Genomic DNA, 18,720 nt, shown 5'->3' with positions numbered 1-18,720 from the left:
TCCCCACCAGCCTGTCCTGTTGGTGAGAATGAGGTCCAGCAGAACACCTCTCCTTATTGGCTCCTTTGTCACATGGAGGAGGATGTTATCATCAACACACTATAGAAACCTACTGTATTGCCTGTGCCCTCATGTGCTGTCTCCAACAGAAAATCTAAGGTGGTTGAAGTCCTCCATGAGGACCAAGATTTGTGAACATGAGGCTGCTCCTATCTGTCTGTAGAGGGCCTCATCTAGTAGTTCTGCCTACTCATGTGGCCTATAGCAGATACCACTATAACGTCACCTTTACCTCTCCTCCCTTTCATCTTATCACATACATTCTCTGTCAGCTCCCCATCCATCCCCCGGCAGAGCCCCGTGCACTCCAGCTGCTCTGTTTGTGGTGGTTTTACTCGGGTGGGCGGCCGACCTCTACCACAACCACTCTCTCACTCTCCCTTCTCAAAAGGAACGGGGGAGAAAATATGATTCAAAGGGCTCAAGGTTTGAGGTAAGGACAGGAAGATCGCTTAACAATTATTGTGAAGGGCAAAACAGACTCAGAGTAGGGAGATAGTAAAATTTATTGCCTATTACTAACAAGCTAGATAAGCAAGAAACAACGGAAAGAAACCAAAAACACCATCCCCCCCTCCACCCTCTTCCACCTCCTTCCCCCCAGCGGTGCAGGGGAATGGGAGAATGGGGGCTGTGGTCAGTCTATAGTACTTTGTCTCCGCTGCTCCTTCTCAGTCACTCTCTTCCCCTGCTCCCAAGCGAGGTCCCTATGGGCAGCAGCTCCTGCCAGGTCACCTGCTGCTGCGTCACCATGGGCTACAGGTCCAGCCCAGAGTCTGCTCTGGCAGTGTTTCTCCATAGGCTGCAGCCTCCTTCAGAGCAAATTCACTTGCTCCACCAGGTGTTCCTCCATGGGCTGCAGCGTGAAGATCTGCTTCACCATGGTTCACCATGGGCTGCAGGGGGACAGCCTGCTCCACCAGGGACCTCTCCACAGGCCACAGGGGAACTTGTGCTCTGGTGCCTGGAGCACCTCCTGCCCTCCTTCTGCACTGATCTTGGGGTCTGCAGGGCTGGTTCTCACTCTCTCTCTCCCACCTGCTGTTCAGCAGCAGTTCCGCTGTGTGTTGTGTGTCCCCCCCCTTCTTAAATCTGCTCTCCCAGAGGCACAAACAACATCACTTACTGGCTCGGCTCTGGCCAGCGGCAGGCCCCTTATCAAACATGGGGTAGCTTTTGGATTCTTCTTGCAGAAGCCACCCCCCTATAGCTACCCAAACCTTGCCATGTAAACCCACTACACTGTCACATAGAGAGCAACTTCCCTTGTCTTTCCAACCTGGCCTTCCTAAAGAGCCTGTATCCTTCTACTGCAACACTCTAGTTTGGGAGGCAGTATAATATATAATTTTGATTTTTTTTTTAATTTATTTTGTTCATAACAACTTTGAAGAAGTTGAGAACTATTCATTTTCAGAGTTGACAGCTGTTACTTCTAGGTAGAAAGATTAGGCTATGGTGTTTGTCATTTAAAAAATTATTAACACAAACCTAAAATGGATGAAACTGGGAAAATAAAATGAAGTAGCTCCAATCCATGCTTTTTCTTTCCCTATATCATTTTCTAATATGAGAAAATACAAAATTGTCTTTAAAGAAAAAAAAATAGAAAAAATCCTGAATCCCCTCTTCATAGTTACTTCTAATGTTACAATAATTAACTTTAAAATAATGGTACATTAGTTAATTGCCATATTGAGATCCGTATCTATGGATGCGCATATAATGTGGACACTAATAATAAGTTAGTTCATCATGATTAATCTTTTAACTATTAATATTAAAGAAGTGAATGAATTACTGACTAGTCACTTACTAGGAAAGGAAAATGTGCAACTATGTCCTTTCTGTACTAATTTTTTTTTTTCAAAATATTTTTTCCTGCTGTTACAAAAAGATAAGTAAAGTTTAATGTTGTGAATACTTTCAATTTCAAATCATGTAGATCTAAGATGTATGGCACATATGAGAACACTGTAACAGTTGTCACTTTCTTTAATTAGAAAGTATGGCTATTCATATAAAATCAGATGGAATCAATAGAGAGTGAAAAATATACTTTTACACACTGAATAATTCCTTCTGCATTTTTCCCCCCAAAAGAATGGTTGTAAAGTGGTAGAACTCTGGAAACCTGACAAATAGCTCATAGTAAACTGTGCATACTTGGTTCTGAAATTAGTCACCCAAAACCTAAATCTTTTACAGTAGTTAGAAAAAGCAGTTTATCTAATTTATGGCTCTAACTGTCCAGTATGTGCAGGGCCATAACCTAATAAGGACATTAGTGACCAAAGAGGGATTTAGTTAAAATGTAAGCTTTTGCATTCCAAATTGTGATATTGAAATCCAATTTGCTGTTCATCTCCTACTTAGCCAAGAGGATCTACCCCGAGGTCAGGGCAGTTGAAAGATGTGAAAGATGTATGGTTTTATGTGAAGAATAGATCCCAAGCTTCATATCAGTCTATTAAGGCTAGTCTATTTTTTTGAAACTAGTTGAAGGATAATATAACTAACATTTGTGTAACAGAATTACCTTAGTTGTGGAAACACTTCCGTAGAAAGGCAGCATTTTTACACCACTTCCTTCGGTTGTTTTCTGTTCTGGGGTTACCTAGCCTGTCTGTCAGTATAGTTTGAACAGAAATGACTCCAGTGCTCTTCTTGTCTCTTGCTCAATGTGTCAACTGTGTATCACTTAGAACAGAGCTCTAAAATTTTAATGACTTTTTTTTTTAAAAACGTTTTTTAATACATACAGATAGAATAACTTTTAAAATGAGAATTTGTTTCTTTACTTTCAATGGTTGATAATTCACCAAAAATATTCTGGGAACTGGCTTCATGCAGATAAACTTCAAGTTCAAACAGAAAAATATGTCCTGACAATCATGAACATCAGAAGACCAGCTTCTAAAAATGTTTCAGATTTGCACGCTTTCTGATATTAATAATGAAGGCAGTTCTCCTGCGCAAGAGACCATAACATACATTTTATGACCACATTTGTTTCCTCCAGCTTTCACAGGAGAGCATCTTCAGATTATTTCTGAATGGATTATTAATACTCACATTAGTATATTTGTCTTATTGGAGTAAATTAAATGTTACTGTTAAATTTTGTATCTGTAATGCATCACCAGTGAACACAAGAATATTTTGATGTTGACCTCCATGTTCAGAATGTCACCATACATTTCTGAAAAATAGAAAACTAATCAACAAATCTACCATTTTTTTCATTCCCGTTTGTTGTTTCTCTAAGATATGTCTCATCTGGTCCATGTTTAGATAGTTACATATGTTATCTTACATTACTGGAAAACATAATATTTTCATTAGTGTTTAATTTCCAAAAATAAATCACAGTTCTTAGCAGCGACTGGGGAATAGCACCATGGTGGAAGAAATGTACATGAATGTTTATTTTCTAAAGTGCTTAATATATTCAGCTTAATCCCAGGAAACGGTAGAAAAATAGAAACCAACAAAATGACACAAAAAAGACCAAAGAAGCAAGAGAAAACTGATGTATCTGGTATGCATATTAGAATAGTATTGAATTTGCTTTAACACCATTAATCCTCTTTTGACAAATGGAGAATCATACTATCAATAAAAGTGCAATTACTATTAATACCTTATATTCTTATAGCAACTTCCATCTTAACATCTCACATGGACATTGTTATAAAATGACATTATATAAAATGACAAACTGAGCCTAACATAGAAGCCAAAGTCTTCAAAAGAACTACCTATTTGCCTTGTGATCTTTATTTATTTTTTTATTTTTTGACTGCAGCACAAATCAGTCTATATCTGATCTGGAAATCAGTTGAGGAAACGTTGTAAAGTAAATCTGGTTGCATACCAAGCACTCCAGTTTCCAACTGAAATTTCTGTGAGATGTTCAGTTATCATGCATTTACCACACAAGACACAGAAGGCAAAGGGAGTGGACTGGGAGAATGAAGTGTCACCCGCTGTAGGAGAAGATCAGGTCTGAGACCATCTAAGGAACCTGAAGGTGAACAAGTCCATTGGACCTGATGAGATAGATGCATCCAAAGGTCCTGAGGGAACTGGCAGATGAAGTTGGTAAGCCCCTCTCCATCATATTTGAAAATTCATGGCAGTCTGATGAAGTTTCAAGTGACTGGAAGAGGGGAAACATAACCGCCATTTTTAAAAAGGGGAAAAAAGGAAGACCTTGGGAACTACAGGCCAGTCAGTCTCACCTCTGTGCCCAACAAGATCATGGAGCAGATCCTCCTAGAAGCAATGCTAAGGCACATGGAAAACAAAGAGGTCATAAAGGACAGCCAGCATGGCTTCACTAAGGGCAAATCATGCCTGACAAATTTGGTAGCCTTCTACAACAGGGCTGCAGCATTGGTCGATAAGGAGAGAGCAACTGACATCATCTACCTGGACTTGTGTAAAACATTTGTCACTGTCCCATGTGACAACCTTGTCTGAAATGAAGAGATACAAATTTGATGGATGGATCACTCTGTAGATAAAGAATTTGCCTAGATGGTTGCACTTAAAGAGTTGCAGTCAACAGTTCTATGTCCAGGTGGAGGTCAGTGACAAGTGGTGTTCCTCAGGGATCTGTACTGGGACCAGAATTATTTAACATCTATGTTGACAATATGGACACTAGGATCGACTGCACCCTCAGCAAGTGACAGGTGGGCCTGTGTGAACGTCATGCAGTTCAACAAGACCAAGTGCAAAGTCCTGCACCTGGGGCAGGGCAATTCCAAATATGAATGCAGGCTAGGCCATGAGTGGATAGAGAACAGGACTATGGAGGAGGACTTGGATGTACAGGTGGATGTAAAGCTTGACACGAGCCAGCCATCACAGAATTATAGAATCATTTAGGTTGGAAAAGACTCAAAAGATCAAGTCCAATCATCACCTAACACTACCAAATCCACCACTAAACCATATTGCTAAGCACTACATCTACAGATCTCTTAAATATTCCCAAGGATGGTGACTCTACCACTTCATGGGACAGCCAGTTCCAATGCCTAACCACTCTTTATGTGAAGAAGTTCTTCCTGATGTCTAACCTAAACCTAGCACAACATAAGGCCATTTCCTCACATACTATCACTTGTCACCTCAGAAAAGAGACCAACGCTCACCTCACATCAACCACTTTTCAGGTAGTTGCAGAGAGTAATAAGGTCTCCCCTAAGCCTTCTTTTCTCCAGGCTAAACAACCCCTGTGCCCTCAGCTGTTCCTCATGTGTTTTGCTTTCTAGTTGCTTCACCATCTTTGTTGCTCTTCTCTGAATGCCTTCCAGCAACTCATTTTCCTTCTTCTAGCAAGGGGCCCAAACTGTACACAGTATTCAAGGTGTGTGGTCTCGCCAGTTCTGCGTACATGGGGACAATCACTTCCTTTCCTTCTTGGCCACCTGGGCACGCTGCCAGTTCATGTTCTGATGGCTGTTGAACAGCATCCCCGGGTCCTTTTCTGCTGAGCTATTTCTCTTCTCTGAGCTTATATTGCTGCATTGTGTTGTTGTGACCCAAGTGTAGTACCCAGTATTTAGCTTTGTTGAATGCCATACAGTTGGCCTCAGCCCATTGATCCAGCCTATCCAGATCCCTCCATAGAGTCTTCTTACCCTAAAGCAGGTCAAATCTCCTGCCCAACTTGATATTGTCTGCAGACTTACTGAGGGTGCACTTGATCCCCTAATCAAGATCATTGATAAAAAGGTTAAACAAAACTGGTCCCAAGACTGAGGCCTGGGGAACACCAATTGTAGCCAGGATTCTCTACCAGGGTGCTCTCCCACTAACCTCTGCTGCTTTTACTATCTTTGGGCAGCCACTGCTGACACTACCTTCAATGCTCCCCTCCTCCAGTAGCATTAGTTTAAAGCTTTCTTCACGAGCTTGGCAAGCCTGTAGCTGAAGATGCTCATTCCCTCCTCTGACGGATGGACACCACCTGACCCCAGGAGACTAGGTTTCACAAAGAGAGTCCCATGGTCTAAAAAACCAAATCCCTGTCTATAACACCAGTCCTGCAGCCATGCATTGATTCATTGGGTTTGACTGGTCCTTTCAATGCCTTTTCTTTTGACTGATAGGATTGAAGAGAAGAACATGCGTGCTCCAGGCTCTTATATCTGCTCCAAGGGCTCTGAAGTCATTCATGATATGCCTGTTTTCCCTTGACTGTGTCATTGGTGCCAACATGAAGTAGTAGCAGTGGGTGGTAATGTGTGGGCTGTACAAGGCTTGGTAGTTTCTTGCCAATGCCCCTAATATGATCCCATAGTAAGCAACAAAGCACTCTTGGGAGTGGGTCAAGTCTGCAAATGGGTGGCTCTTTACCTCTCAGAAGAAAGTCACCTATGACTGTCACTAATCATCTTTTCTTGGTTGCGCTGGTTGTTAAATGGAGAAGAGTAGTCTGTCTTAGTCAACGCCAGTGTTTCACCTGATGTGACGGATCTTTCCTCTTCAGTCTGCAATAAAGCAGTTCTGCAAAGGCTCCTCAGGCTTCAGGGGGAAGTCTCTTCCTTCTGCTAGTCCTTGCCATTGCAAGCTTCCATTCTTAATGTTACTGGCTTCTTTCTGTTCTGCGTGTAGTATGCACAGTTTTTGGCTGTGCACTTGCAGCCCAGAAATCCAATCATATTATGGGCTGCATCAACAGAATTGTAGCTAGCTGTTCTAGGGAGATGATTCTCCCCCTCTACTCTGCTCTCATGAGACCTCACCTGGAGCTCTGGGCCCTGCAGAATAGGAAAGACATGGACCTGTTAGAGCAGGTCCAGAGGAGGGCTACAAAGATGATCAGAGGGCTGGAGTACCTCTCCTATGAACACAGGCTGAGGGGTTTGAGGTTGTTTAACTTAAATATAAGAAGGCTTAGGGTGACCTTACAGTGGCCTTCTAGTATTGAAAGAGGGCCTACAGTTAAGATGGGGGAGGGGAGCTCTTCATCAGGCCGTACGGTGACAGGACAAGGGGTAATGTTTTTAAAGTAAAAGAGGATAGGCTTAAATTTGATATAAGGAAGAAATTCTACACTATGAGGGTGGTGAGCTACTGGAACAGGTTGCCCAGAGAAGTTGTGGATGCCCTATCCCTGGAAGTGCTGTAGGTCAGGTTGGATGGGATTTTGGGTAACCTGGTCTAATTGAAAGTATCACTACCCAAGACATAGAATGGCAAACCATTCTGTGATTCTGTGATTTTAAAACAAGTTATGGATTTCATTAGGAGAATTCTTCTGAATAAAACTCAGTAAAATTTTGGTAGAATCAATGGGTCTAGAGAGTTAAGGAACAAAAATGGAGAGGACACTTGGTATTGCTTTGGGAAGGGGGATGAATTTGGAGAAAGATGGTCTTGACATACTGACATGAATATCTATGTTAAGAGGGATGTCAAGAAAATGCAGATAGCAAAATGCTGAGGCAAAATCAGAAAAAATATTAAAACTCCTAAGAGGTGAAGAATTATAAACCAAGAAATAAAAAATCAGACTAAATAAGACACTGCAAAATTTACTGAAACAAGCAACAAAATAAGTTTTCTAATACAGAAATTAAAACATGGGAAGAAAGATGCATCCTATAGAGTTAGTGACTAGATGTCATTAATTAACACCTTGTTTTTTGATAAGGATACTGTAGCTAGCTATAGTGTCAAAACCCAGATGAAAAATGAGAATGTTTCTATAAACACAGAATTATTAAAAGCAAGATGGGAACAGAACACCTAAGTATCAATACTCTCAGACCACATGACTGTTCTCTCTCTTGCCCAGAATTGTAACGTGGGATTACAGGTCCAGTTGTAGCTTCTATCAATTCATCAATGAAAATAATATACCTGGAGAAAAACCAATGCAATGTTTCAATGGAGAAAGAGGGGGAGAAATCCATCAAGACAACTTTAAGTCTGTAATAATGACTTTCATTCACTGTTATGGAATAACTTCAGTTCAGGGCAAACATGAAATAAACCGACCAAAGGGATTTTTAATTTAAGCCATTTTAAGTGCACTTGCACTTATCTAGGAATAAGTATGTCTCATCTGAGTAAATGCAATTTATGTTTTTTGAATCATCTATGACTGCATAAATCCTTGGATCAATAGATTTAAGGTTATAAGAAACTACTCTGGTAACCTAGTCTCACCAATACACATGCAATCTCATCAGTAATCTCTTCACTGAACCACTGACTTCTCTTTAACCTATGGCAAAGATTTTAAAATATATTGGTTTGATTGGAAGACCCTTGCTGATAGAATCTATATGTCATAAAATATGTCATCATGTACCAAAGACATGTCTATATTGCAGGTATGTTACCTTCTGAATTATATTAGCTTCTTATCAATCAAATTGTTCCCTTTGTTTCTGGAGTTCCATTTATATCAGAAAGCTGCTAATGATACAGCAATACCTATGTTATAATTTTGTAGATATTTCATTTGCTATTCATTTAGCCAAAAGCAGCACTTGAAGCTATCTGCAGAGTTAGTGATATACTCAACATGATATCGCTTTTCACCTCTGTGCAAGAGCAGCATGAAACAGTTATTGTCTTTCCTCCCCCAAATGTTGTCAGACCCTTTTTACTTTCATGTCTGGATTCTGTGAAGCTGAAAGTTGTGAAACTTTTCAGAAGGTCAGATAATATTTAGACTGAATAAGCACTTGAAAGATTTTTTTTTTTTTTTTTTTTTTGCTTTGTCCTAGCAGGAAAACACACACACATACAGAACGAGGTTAAAAGTTAAGATTCATTTCCTGTGGGGAAGCTGATGAAACATTCCATTATCTGTACAGGGAGGCAGACAACTTCAAGGAAATGTCACTAACTTAGCATGATATTCTTAAACTATCATCTCACCCAGCAAAACCACAGGAACACATTATAAGAAAGATCGGTGAAGTAAAAATAAAAATCTGAGGTAAATTTCTAAGGAGGACATTTACTTCTCCCTCCCTGATCTAAAACTAGAGCCCTCTATGGAAAAGATAGGTCATCCAGGTAAAAGAGGGCACCGTATCGCTGTGTGGCATTGAATAGAGATAGAGAGATTGAATATCTTGATTTGACAAAGAGTATATAAAGCATACACATTTTCAACAAGTAAAAGGTGGCTTAGCCTTTTCCACCACTACTTTATGCTATCACTTTAAGTTTTGGTAGTGGATTCTGAGTAGAGACAATGCTGTTAAACAGTCAAATGAACATTTTTTTTTTCTCACTTCACACTGATATCTGAGTAGGAGGGATGTTGTCCAACAAACATTGGTCTTATATAAATAAGATATCTATCTGCTCTTCCCTTTCTCTTTCCATTAGCAGAAACCTGGAGGAGGAAAGAAAAGGGAGTTTTTCAGTCAAGATTCCCTTTCCTTTTCCTCATCTACCCCTCAGTTAAGCATATGAACTTCCAGTTAAAGAACAGGAATGACAATCCCTTGTTTCTGATAGATAATTTTGAACTTATTTATGAAAACTACTAAATTTTATGTTAAATTCTAAATTAGTCTAAGTGGGTGTAATTCTTACATTTATTCGTCATATTGTGCAGTTTCTAAGATTTAAAACAAGTAGTAAAATAAATGAAAACTGTCAACACAACAGCTGATTAAGTAGAAATCTGATTATATTCATAAAGTTTAGCTGTAAAATATTAAAGAAATAAAAAGTCTTGTCCCAAAAGACCTCTAAAGAGACGCTCACAATGAGTCAGTGATAAAATGGCTTGTATTTCCATGACATTAAGCAGGCCTGAGCAAGCCAATCTCTCTGCAGTAGCTTTATCAGGACTGCTTGTTGATTGATAGCAGGAAACTGCATAGTTCTCTGTTTCCTTTTGTATACATAGGATGCCAAATATATCTCATTAAGAACATCTGCACTCTTTTCTCAAGGGAGTCTTGAAAAGTGCAAAGCAGCAGGGCCAAATGCTATGCCATGTAGATTCTGCTGCCATAACAGGTAGCCTGCTATACTGTACCAGGCATATTTTTGTGCAGATAGCAAAAAACAGCTAATTGCCAGAGAAAGGTGAGTCCACTAATGTACTAACACCTTCTCTTTCCTCCACTACATGCATGCCAGAGAGTAAAAGGGTGATTTTTTTTTCCCAAAAAAGTGAGTAAATGAATGAGCAAACTCTCAAGCTTAAATAAATAAATAAATAAAATAATTAGTAATGCTTTTTCTGATTATACTAACTCCTAAAGTCCTCAAGGCAGTAGAATTATAAAGAAATCTTTGAAAATGGCACATAGCCACCAGTTTCAAGCCAATCAATGATTTTGCAAACGTGAAGTGAAATGAAGTTCTGTGTAAAATCAGGAGGTACATCATTGTCATTTCCATTATTAGTTCAGGTACTGTCTTAAAAAGCATTCTGGGCATTTGGTCCCTAAAGAAAATGATTTGACTGTTTCATCTGCAACCCTGTGATTTGCTTTACTGTGAAGATTTAAGTGAAACTTTAGTTTGCAAAAATAGTTCAGAACAAAAAGCTGGAACCACCAAACAATTATGCCAACTCTACATAGTTCCTGCATGGTGAATAGATACTATATGCAAAAAAAGAAAGTTTCCATGCACACAAGGGCAGGGGAGGAAGAGAAGGAATAATTAGCTGGTTGCTATAGTAACAGAGAACTAGGACATCCCACTCAAAAAGTTTATCTTACATTTTGGTTAAGTATTCCTAATATAGCCCTTTTTCTTGGCTTTGAAAATCCTAAATTCCTAGTTTTGCTTTGATTACTGTTAAAATTGATTTAGAATTTCCACGGAAATTAAGCATCAGCAAACAAAAAACCCTCAACATATTTAAGGCAAACTTGTTTGGGCATCTGAACACCATAAAGCAGGAACATTAACAAAGAGATTATAAAGACAGAGCTGTCTCACTACTCTTTCCACTCCAAAGGTGCTCCAGAATTTTGACTAAAATCCTAACAGTCCGTGTTAGACTGCTGTCTATCTTGAATACCTATTTCACCCAAATACCAACGAGTTTGTCAACTCACATTTTATCTCTCCAAGAGGTGAGATTTTCAATTTTCTTGGAAAATCAATTTTCCTGGAAAATCTGAAAATGTTATTTGGAGAAGGAAACATAGCCCTCTGAACACTGCACAGAAGTACTAGACTTGCCCTAAATTACTGCCCTAGTGTTTGCAGCCAGGCAAATCATACAATGTGCCTATGTGGATTAAAAAACAAACAAACTAACTAACTAACAAACAAACAAACAAGTAAACAAAACTGTTCTGAGCCTTTCTATGATCCTTCTGGATTAATACTAGAGATACAGCCAGTTCTGATCAGTAGAAGATCTCAGGATCCTCCATGCAGAAATATAGTGCGTTTAATTGAACTCCCTCCCTGTCTTCCCTGTAGGCTCCCTTTAAGTACTGGGAGGCTTAAGGTCTCTCTGAAGCCTTCTCTTCTCCAGGTTGAACAATCCCAACTCCCTCAGCCTATCTTTGTAGCAGAAGTGTTCCAGCACTTTGATTATCTTTGTGGCCCTCCTCTGAACCCACTTTACAGGTCTATGTTTTTACTATTCTGCAGGCCCCAGAGATCCAGGTGAGGTTTCATGAGAGCAGAGTAGAGGGGGAGAATCACCTCCTTCAACCTTTACTGGTTTGTTTTGTTAATATCTCCATGTAGTAGACAGAATGAAATTACTTCATGCAAGCTATAGACTGAATATTCTATCACATGCTAATTAATTTCAAATTTACATGTAAAATAATAACCTCTTCCTGATTCTATTGGTAGATGGTGACTAAGTTTGCTAGCTGTTACACTGAGGAATATCTGGTATTGGCTGATATCAATAGTATTCATTCTCTAGTGTGTGTATGGGAAATATTTTTTTCCCTGTAATACAACAATTGGAAATATTTCTCTCTAGCAGCATTACAAGGATCATACACGCAAATTAGACTCTGCAAGTCTACAGAAAAACAAACAAACAAACAAACAAAACAGACTTGGCAGAATGTCTCTGCAACTTCTTAAGTAAATTATGATTAAAATGTGCATATTATTCATAAAATAAAATACTGAAATTAGAGCAGTAACTCAAACATTTATCAATTGTTAAGTCATCTAGGAAGCTACAGCACCTATTTCTGTCTATTTCAGAATTTATCCATAGATGCAAGATGTTATTGTATAGATTTTAGAGCTATGGGCCACAGAAAATATAAAGCTGTCCTAACCTAAGGTTTCAAAATATTTCACAGCCTGGATTAACATTTTAAGACAAACACCACCTTTTGTCCTGTTAATAATTGTGTAACTTTGTGACATAGACAGCAGTTGTTTGTTTAGCATATGATTCAACATAAATAGTAAATCAACTGAAAGATCCCAACGGAGTTCAGTGCAGGCTCATCAAAATGTGATGGGAACATATTTAGTGTGTTGTCAGCATTTTTAAATGACATTTACTTTTTCATGTGACAAACTTAACAAACTACTGAGTTCACAGAACAGACTTTGATAACCATAGCCTTGTGCTTTCTTATGTATGTTACAGTGCAGCTTTGAACAAAATATTTAAAATTAACAAGGATTAAAAAAAATCTCATTTTCTGTTTTATTTAATAAAATGCACCTAATTTTCCAAATTAATACATACTGATTAATATAAATGCCAGAAATATTACAGGAATTGTCTCAGTTTCATGGAGGTTTAAATGCTTCACAGTTATTTAAATTAAGTCAGTTGCTTAAAGACAAGCTACAGTCCTGCAAAAGGTCCTGCAACCTTTTTCCTTTCTCTTTCCATCTGCAGAAAAAGAAAAAACAAACAAACAAACAAACAAACACAACCTATTCTTAACAATTGAATTTATTTTTTATTGCTGTGCCCAAGGCAAAATCTCAGATTGGGGTTCGCAATCTCAGAAGACAGACAGATTTAATATATTTGTCGCTACCTTGACAGGGTGAAAATATTGCTTAAATTCAGGTGTAAGAGATGAGCTTTTGTGAAACAGATGCAATCCTCAGAATGAAATGTTTTTCAGGTGATCGGTCATCCATGTTTGATTAGAAATCATGAGTGTTTGGTCTAATTGGTCCAACTGTGATCATCACTTTTGCTCACATGATTTCATTTTCCTTATATTACTCAACTCAAAGTTATGTAGGCATTTTACCCTATTTACTGACTTCACTTATTTCTAATAATTGCAAGTATTTTTTTATCAAACATAGAAATGCACATTAAAAGACTGGAAATGAAAAGGATAAAATCCTTAACTGCAATAAATAAAGGTAGTAAAATATAGCTGTAGGCTGATAAAAATGGAGTCTTTTTGAAGATCAAACATAATGTCATGTTAGTAAGTGTCAGGTGAGGTGTCCAGGGCTTCAATCTAGAAATACATCTGTAATTGTCTTTTGTCTTTATTTTCTAATTCATATTTAGGGGCTTTAAAAATCAGTTGTAACAGGACTCTTGTTACATTTAATAAGCGCCATGTTGATTGGCGTACTCTAAGTAGGCTTTTCAGTTTGCCTGGGGAAATTAATATAAAAACATTCAACATTTTTATTAGTGTTTTTTACTATTCCCAGTCCCATCAGACCTTTGGTGCAAGCAGTGTATTATTGAAAAGCTTATCTGTAAGAAGTGAGCCAAGGGGAAATTCAGCCTTTATTAATATTGACATCATGTTCCTGCACAATGGCTGTCTAAAGAAACTTTTCAATTGGATTTCAACTGCTTTGATGCGGTATAAATGGAAACAACTGAATGCATGATTTAACACAGAACAGTGAAAAATGTTGCAGCCTATATGCTCTAACATAAAGCATGTGTTCAAAGATACTACGTGGCTGTATTCTGCAACATTTCCAGTAAACTTTTAGTTAGGAAGCTAGGAAAGAGCTATTTGTTATTTGCTTTAAGACAGATGATGTTTAAAATGAACTTGAGTTTTTGCATTGTTAACAATGATGTCCTGTGGAGAGAGAGTTTAGTATATCAAGATTAGGTTTGTGAACATGGTAAAAGGATTCTAGTCCCATCTCACTTAAAAAATACAGTGCAGCTTTGGGCTAATTGTTTGATTGACCAGATACCCTGAAGAGGCAAAAATGCCATAAGACTTGGAGTTTGGAAGCCACATATTCTAGACTAAGCTGTGCTAATGGACCTCTAAATAGCTTCAAGTAAAAATCACTTAAAAGAACACATCTCCTGATATCCTAATTATCCATATTATCCTAATATATTTAGGAAAACTGGGGATAGATGTTCTTTTTAACATTTCCATAAAGCTAAAATATATATATAAAAAAAAAAACAAACAACATTTATAAATCTAGGTAAAATACACATGGCATGGACTTGATTTTAACACTGTTTTCTTTTGAAAATAATGAGAGAGAAAAGGGGAAAGCACCTGACTAGGAAAAGGGAGACCTAATCCAATTACTTTCTCATGCCAAAGAAGAACGGATAGAAGAGGTAAAGCCAAATTTCATACACTGGTGCAATGCAATGCATGGAAATTGTGACCTAGAACCCTCCCCGCTGGAGGTATGTTACCATGCAGTAATGAATTTAAGATTTACTGTGACAGAGACAGAGGATATAATAAAGTCTGACTATAGACAGCTCACTAAAGCACTCATTCATAAGTGCTTGATACTATAGATACTTCTTTATTTTATCTAATAACTAGTGTCCTTAGTAGGCGTTCTTCTTCATTTCAGGTTTGGGCCATTTTAGGTTCTGATTTTTTTTTCCTTCTATTTCATGGAAACAGTGGTGGTTGAAAATATATTCCAAATAAGAGTTTTGCATTTTGACCCATGTATGGTCTTTTTGTGTTTTAGAATGATACCTCCTGAAAACCTATTTTACATTGTAACAGAGCAATCACAAATGTATTGTCAAAATTTTCTGATTTTTTTCCTGTGCAAAATACATTACATAGTCTCTGGAGGACTTTGGCTACATGCCATAGACAGAGATCAGGTAGGTGAGGGTTGTTCAGTGTTGCAGATCCACAAGTAGGTTTTAATAGTGGAACCACATTATAAAATATTTTCATGACAGTGCAAACCAGTCCTTGAGAAAGGGCTGTTAGTCGTTAGTGGATATTAAATAGAAAGATTATTCTGTATGATTCACAAGGATGTTATTCCCTGCTCTCTTTATTTCTGCTAGTTTTTCAGTGCATTAGCTTTTTCAGTGTTCTAATAAGATGGCCTCTGAGGTGTGGTTGTCTCAGAACAGTTACATGCTTTGGGAGAAAATGAATGCTGTATGTTCTGAATTTCAAAATATTCAAGAGATTATGTCGTTGGGCCTAGGGGAAGTGGAGAAGACCCAACACAATAGGCAACCTTTTTATTCTTTAAACTGTTTTCCAGTTTAGTAAGCCCACAAGTCTCTGAGACAGTGTAATTCAATCTAATGGAGAGTCTCCTCCTAAGAGGAACAGCCACAAAATGAACAGAAATAGAAATAAAAATTATTAGATCAGTTTGTGCTGGAGAAGTCACTGAGCCACGATGACAACTATCATTTATGCCAGCTGTACAACATGCCAGATATAGGACATGTCATGGGGCAAATGCAAAGAAAGAACAAGAAGGAGACAGAGAGAGTTCTGACATTAGTTTTACTTTTCAGAAGTATTATAGTATTCTAGATCTATTACATAAATTAATATCAGCTGGAAATTATTCTTCAGAGAGCTCTTAGTCTACAAGAAAAAAATAATGACAAAAATCAGAGAAATATTTATCTACTAATTTTTTTCCTAATCTTTGTTTTGTTTTCATCTAGGTAATAAGAATGACAGAAACATCTTCATTTTACAACATCATACAGAGGGCTGGGAAATTCTGAATACTGCTCCACCTCTGAGCTCTGCTAGGCTTGGGCCATCTGTAAGGACTATATTTGATAAACATTATCTTAGAGCCTGCGCAGTTAAACCTTTCACAGCTTTGGTTTCTTGATATGAAAAAATTAGATGCCACTTGTGAGAGGAGGTGTAGGCGTTCATCTCTTCTTGGATCTTATTCCAGACTTCTTAAGGTAACTATCTAAAATAACGTGAAAGAATCATTTTTGCAACTATTTCTCTCCATTGTTTATAGAGGGAGCCTAGGTAACCAATTTAGACTATGTGACCACATTTAGACAATTGAAGAGATATGTCTTAATAGATGCTTAATTTTTAGATGGCCAAAGATATCAGCCTAATATTTAACTACTCAGCAAGCTGCGTGGAGAGGAATATTTTTCTCTGAAAAATAGAAACATATTATTTTCAAATGCAGAAGCTTATTGACGCAAGAGTCTAAGCAGGAGATACTGTAAACAGTAACTATGGAGACATGCATTTGAAACAATACATTAATGTCTAGTGATTGTACAAATACATATTCTTGGACAGCAAAAATCCAACTCAAACCGATGGAGGGGGGAGTCAAAAATGTAGAAATGCCTTGCATAAACAGCAACAGTACGTAAGCATGAAACTTGGCAAGTCTGTTCCCATTATCACATAGATTGTGTTTAAAGAACACTTAGAAATTAGGTACTCTCTTGTTAAGTCTCCAAGGCATTCCTTCCTTTTTCAGAGCTCATTTAAGTTACAAACTCTATACATACTATACAATGTAGTATCTTCTATTTTTCAAAATATAACCTCAGATACACATCTTTTTCCCATGAGGACAGAGTCCCAACAACGAAGCTAAGTAGTCTTACTGACTCTCTCTTACTATCTCAGTGCACTATTTTAGACACCAAACAATTTAACAGGAGTAATAAAGGGGCACTGTTCTGGAAGATGAGGCTTGAATCCCTTTTTACAAGAGCCAGCTCATGTTGTCACAGCTGTGCTGAACTTGAGTTAAGGGGAGTAATAAAGCAGTGGCTACTGCTAAATAAAAGTCAGCCTGGGCATGACCCAAGGGCCAGGTTGAAGTGATCAGCTGTGCTCTCATGGTCTAAAGGACCTTTTTTTTTTTTTTTTTTTTTAATACCAATCTTAAAACCTTATAAACAATGCCAGGAAAAACTAGCAATTAAACAGTGTGGATGAAGAAGGATCAGCACTGAAGCATCCTCTTCCGTCTTTGGTTAATTTAGCAGTGCAGATATACCAAATACTCTCATGTACTCACATTAACACTAGCAAACTTTATGCAGTGTCCATCACTCTACCGTTCTACCTCTAAGTTTTGGGTACAGGTCTGTTGAAACATCTATTCTGGCCAGCACAGAACCAGCTTTAAATCACCAGAGTTTGTTTCCCTTCGCCAAATGAAAGCAGCTTTACTATTGTTTTGATCTAATCTGGCTTTGGTAGCAGGTTAACCATGTTGCAGTTGTGTCTGAGCTAATAGATCCAGCTGGATCCATGCTGTCTCTTAGCAGAGTCAGCCTTAGTTGCGTCAATTCACGGTAGAGCTAGTCCATAAAGCAGATAAATGAAAACGAATGCATCTGTGTGAAGAAATTGTTGCACCTTCTTGCCTAAGATAGCATTATTGCTTCATAGGCTGATATTTTTTTTTGCTTGGAAAGAAACAAAACAGAAGAGCCCCACCCTGAAACAAGAACATCTGGTTTTTGTGAACAAAATAATTACTACTGTGCATTTTAGAAAACAATAATTTATAAATAGAACATTAATACCTCACAGTAGAATTCTGCCTTTTACAGTAGCCACTATGAATATATACCATTCTAAACATTTAGAAATATGGTTTATTGTGGGAGAAAAAGTGTTTCTGTACTTAATATAGTTGGCTGCAGTGTATATTAAGGAGCTCTATGATTTCACTCTTGAGTTTTTGATAATCTCCAGATAAACTTATTTAATACAGTAGCAGAGTACATTGCCATGAGGGATCTCTAAAAACTTTACTATACAGTTATTATACTAAATAGTAGCTATGAGAAATCAGTCAACTTTCCAGAGTGACACATGAGATTCAGCATACTCATGGTCCACAGAATTTAAATTAAGTCAATTCAAATCTGGCCTTTGTGCTTGTTCCACAAAAGGATGACAGGGTTTTTTATTTGTCTTGGGATTTTCCCCAGCTTTGCCTTGTGTCCAGTCAAAAATAACTTCTTCAGGTAAAAATCTACCTTCATCAGATCAAAATGAAAGCTGAGTGTTGGCATATGGAGGAGGAAGTAAGAAAAAAGCAAGGGCAGCTGAAGGCAGTTGAAGTTTGGAACAGACAGCAACAAGCTGATAGGGACAAAACCACAAAAGTGCCTGGACTTGCCTTCAAACCTGAGTATAAACAGTTTTCACCTAGGTAGTGTTAAAGTCAACCTTCTTCCACATTTGTCCATCTCTGCCTGTGCTGTTAAGAGGCGAGTAGGTGTCTGCATTGTCGTGGGTAGGGATGAGGGACATTTCTCAGCAAAAGGGCTGTAATCCTGCCTCAGTGTACTTGTGTTATGTAATTCTTCTTTCTGAAAGGCATTTCAGACCTGCTGTTTTGATTGTGGCTTAAGAAATGTCAGCAGGCCCCTGAAATTCTTTCTTTTCCATTCATTGTCTTCTCTGAATTCTTCTCTGACTTCAGGGAAAAAGATGGAGCTCTTCTGGAGAC

At 38.1% G+C, this 18,720-nt stretch overlaps 1 long non-coding RNA gene across 1 annotated transcript; it reads left to right on the top strand.

Annotated features, from left to right (window-relative positions):
- The first annotated feature begins 3,876 nt into the window (after positions 1-3,876).
- LOC121061553 lies at positions 3,877-17,122 on the top strand. The gene is made up of 2 exons (XR_005815152.1): positions 3,877-4,164; positions 15,920-17,122. It is a non-coding gene; the product is annotated as an uncharacterized LOC121061553 (long non-coding RNA).
- Positions 17,123-18,720: the final 1,598 nt, after the last annotated feature.

This window comes from Cygnus olor, chromosome 1, assembly GCF_009769625.2.
Source record: "Cygnus olor isolate bCygOlo1 chromosome 1, bCygOlo1.pri.v2, whole genome shotgun sequence".
NCBI classification, from domain to species: domain Eukaryota; kingdom Metazoa; phylum Chordata; class Aves; order Anseriformes; family Anatidae; genus Cygnus; species Cygnus olor.
Note: the sequence above shows the minus strand (reverse complement) of the source record. Positions and strands in the feature narration are given on the sequence as shown.